The sequence below is a fragment of the Cynara cardunculus genome (genome assembly GCF_001531365.2).
Source record: "Cynara cardunculus var. scolymus isolate 2C chromosome LG 7, CcrdV1, whole genome shotgun sequence".
Lineage (NCBI taxonomy): Eukaryota > Viridiplantae > Streptophyta > Magnoliopsida > Asterales > Asteraceae > Cynara > Cynara cardunculus.
In genome coordinates, this window is record NC_037534.1 from 3,893,502 (window position 1) to 3,898,462 (window position 4,961).

Sequence of the window (4,961 nt, forward strand, 5' to 3'; positions counted from 1 at the left end):
TAGTTAGATGGCACGACTAGTGCAGTCCATTCTATTATTGGAGGGACATGTGTTTCGAGCTGTTTATGCTACTCCTCGATATTTACTTCTTCCTACCAATAAAATTGTTAAATTTACAGTTCTTTTTTCAAAAATAAAGTTTTAACAAAAAGCACCCACAGTATAAATGAGGTTTTCAATCTTACTTTTCGTTTCAAATAATAGATTCAATATAAACATGTAATAACACAAAACCAAAAAGTGAAGAAAAGTAGAAGGCCCACGAGCTGACATTATAACAAAAGAATCGGCCCAAACCACGTTAGAATGTCGTTTTCTAGTGGTGTCAAAGAAGGAAGTACGAGCTTTGATTTCTATAAAGTCGGCCCCATATGGCCCATTTATTTTTATTGTGGTATTACTTGTTATCGACATCTCGATATCATACTGAATCAATTTTAAACGACTCGGATTTGCTAACTCCATAAAGGGCGTTTAATATACCAAAGAGTCTTCAGTCCACCAATTCCTGTGTTATCGATATACCCTACCCTTCAAAAAAAATAAAAGGCTCAAACCTCACCAAAAATAAAAATGTTATTAAACATTACTATAAGGGTACTCGTGCAATGCAACGAGATACATCTTCATTTTAATGTCCTGTTTTATTTTTTTTGTTTTTGTTGATATAATACGGTTTATGTGGTTTTGAAAAAAATAATATTTTTACTTTTGAATAAAAATAAATTTGAATATGTCATAAAAATTTGAAAAAATATATCGATATTAATTTCAAATTAAATATTCAAAAGTTTTTTTTGTACAATATCTTTAATTGATTTTTTTATTATAATTCAATTTAGGTCAAATAGTGAATCAATTTATTTTGACTTAATTTTTTTTATAAAGATAATGATTTTGTGAGAACTCAATAATTATTCTAATTATATTTGGATTTTTTATATTTAAAATGAAAATTTTATCTTATATTTGATTAAGTTTATCCGCAGTTAGTTATACGAATTCAAAAATAGAGCTTTAGTAAGTTATACTTATATATAATTTACTTGTAATATTAAATTATAAGTAATATGCATTAATACACAATAATTCATGTATAAAGAATGGTTTTTAATAATTTTTGTCAAATGATTTATAATATAATATAAATATACTTCAAAAAAATATGTAAATACAGTTTACATTCGTTAATGAAATACGTTTTATTTCCATATAAAATTGTAGTTGCAATTCTTTTTATATGTCAAAAAAGTTGCACATGGAAATGTGGTCCGTTTTTAGGTTCTAAGCCCAAAGTAACGTTTTCGTATACTCTACTACATAGCCTTTAGTTACGACCCAAAAAGGTTTGATTATTTTAAAGAAAATCTATTATTGTAAATTAATAATGAAAAATTCAAAATTTATTTTTTAAGAAAATAAAAATCGTCAATTTTAAAATACAATAAAAATTCAAAAAAATATATTGTAATTTTTTTTATATAATTTATTTAATTCAAAATTTTACTACAATCTTTATTTTTTAGATTTAAAAATTATGTAATTCATTTTTATTTTATCAATTGAGTTTTTTTAATTAAAATTCTTTAGAATGATTTATAATATAGCAAAGATATTCACATGAAAATATGCTTTTTTTTTTAATATACTGACTGTCACATGATATATGCATTCACATATGAAGATACTTATTATGGTTATCTATGTATGCTATTCATAATCACATGTAACATTCACCTATAAATATACTTACTATTGAGAAGATACGGTTATAGTTTGAAAATAATATCCTAATAATTGTATTAAATTAAAGATTGTAAAATATTCGTTTTTATATAATTTATTTGGTTAAAATATAAATTATAAATTTTATAAATTAAAGATAATAAAATATTTGTTTGTAACCCAATTTTACTTGTAATATATTTAATTAATCCATCCCTTTCCACTTTATTATCCTATTAATTACAAAAACATTACCTCCAAAACCTACCGTTGATTAAACCGACGAATAGAACAATATCTCTTTCATTGTTTTTTTTTTAATCATGACTTTAAATTAAGAAATAAATTAAATCAAATATTTATTAGATTAAAAAGACGGTTAAGATTAGTTTGTATGGTTGGTTAGAATTACATGGTTTGTAAATAAAACATCTCATATACATATATGTGTGTCTATATATATATAGAGAGATGAGCGATCAAATCCAAAGCACCAATATTTGTACAAACCGTGTAAACCATCTTTATCTGTCGATTTCATTGTTTAATTTTATGAAATTTTTTATATAACATTTTTTTATGAAGTTGTTTCATATATGATTATGAAATTTTAATGAAACTGTTTCATGTAATTCTTTTAAATTAATATACTGAAGATGATAATATTCATGATTAACACCCTCCAGAAAAATAATAATTAATCAACCTCTCATAATTACATAAAAAAACAAATTAAAAAATTATGATTGGTGGAATAAGGTTTGTACGGTTTGTACAAATAACGTGGTTTGCAAAGTAAACCTCATCCTCTCTCTCTCTCTCTCTCTCTCTCTCTCTATATATATATATATATATATATAGAGAGAGAGAGAGAGAGAGATAGGTTCAAACGAGAACGCTAACTATTTAAGAAAACAAGAAGATAGTCATTAATGTACAAAATCAGATATGATTTACACACACACACACACACACACACACATATATATATATATTCATGTACAAAATCATACAGGTTCAAAAGTCATCCGCTTCCATTTCTTTACGTCAATGTAAAATCACATGTAATTTTGCATATTAATAACATTTTTCTTGTTTTCTTAAATAGTTAGCGTTCTCGTTTGAACTCCCCCCCCCCTTCTCTCTCTCTACACACACACTATAACGTGAGCACAAATTAAAGAAAATACGTCAGCTCATTAGTCAGCTCCTCCACAAACTTAACAAACAAAAATCTTCGTCAAGACCCAAACAAGTCAGGTGTTACTTCACCTTTAACAAAAAACAAATCTTACGTTTAAAACATTAAAACCAACCAACGAAGACCGTCCAAACCCATCATCCATTTTCACAAATAAAACCAACAATAACTGTATCTTGAATCGAACCAACCAACCAACCATACCATCTTGATAGCATTAAAAATCTAGCATTCTTGAGTAGGCATAACATTAGATCCAATTATTAAGGGTACAATTCAATTATTAGTTTACCTTATCCCACTACAAACCATTCAAATCAAATTCAAGAATTTATACCCTTCACAAAAACAAAAGTAAAAACCCTAACTTTCCTTTCCAGAGTAAAAGTTATTGGTTCAAACACAAGTAGACATTTTGGGACCCTTTCTTTCCAAAAGGAATACACTTTTTCCTCATCATTTCCATCTATTTGCCATGCAAATCACAAACCTTATCATTTTATTTTTTTATTGACTTTTAATTTAATAATTTAAACAAAAAGGGTATATTTATTTGTTCCCATTTAGATCTTATATGATTTGTTCCCATTTTGATTTTATATGCATAAAATAATCATTGAATCTTCAATTTTTTTATTTTTTTAATTAGAATTATAATTTCAAGAATTGATAAAATAATTCATTTAATCTATTTTTTAGTAATATTTTTATAATATTATATTTATGAGTATGGATCATTACAATCAGTACAAACTTCGTAAATTGATCTCGATATTTCATTTAGTCTAATGAATATCTTAAGGGACTGTTTGACAGTTGATGAATAGTTTAGTGCAGAATAATTAAGTGGTCAGAATGACTAAGAGGCTCTCATGATGTAGTGCAAAATGAAATATAATTGTTTGGTAATTGTTTACAATGAAATTAGGGCGCTTAATGGTTAAGGGAGGCTTAAGTTACAAAATCATTCTGATAGTTTTAGAACCATTAAGAGACAGACTTTTTTTTTGTCAAACAAGATTCACCTTTTAACGATTCATAGTCTGCCTCTTAATGGAACTATTAAGAGGTAAACAAACAACCACTTAATCTTTCATAAATATCCAATATGAACCCTCGTTATTTTCATAAATATTTCAATCTGTTGGTTCGTATGATTTGCACTAATAATTGGGTTTGTAATAGAACCATCTCTTATGTTTATTATGTTAAATATTCATATAACTTATAGATGAAGAATTAATAATAACGTATTGTTTGTTTTTAATAAAAGAACTCTTATCAGTCACTTACGTCTGATTCGTTAAGAAACAAGGTCATTTAAATTGTTTTTTTTTTCAATTTTTCAGAGGCACTTATGTCTTATTTTTCACTTATTTAATAAGAGGTAAACCGATCTCTTATTTGCCTCTTATTGTTCTTCATATCCTCAACAACAACGTATTTCAATCGATCATTTCTCTCAATCAATCATTAACAAGTCAATCTCCACCTCTCTCAATTAATGTATTTTAACAAGATGTAAATGCGTTAAACACCGTTAATGACATATTTTTCTTTAAATGAATGCTAATTATATAATTTAGATGTAAATTTTATAATGATGATGAATAAATATGTGAAATTGTATAAATTTATTTATCAATCCAACATTATAATTTTTAATAGGTAAAATAGAATATTTAAACAAATTTAAACATTTATCAGTTTACAAAAACAAACAGTCCTATTGATTCAAATTTCAAATTTCAACACCACCTCTTATAAATCAAAAATAAAATAATAATTCAAACGTCAACAACTTTTAAAACACAAACATCACCTAAAAATTAACGAATCTAACTTCATTCATTTTGATCCGTAACACAACTCCAACCTATGCCACCTATAATTTGTACACACAATCATATCAGCTACATCACTTTCATTTAATAAATTGATAAATATGTTATTAATTATTATAATATCAATGTCAACTTATTTTTTAATTACCATTTTCATAATTTGTTTAAAAATGACCATTATAATTACTAAA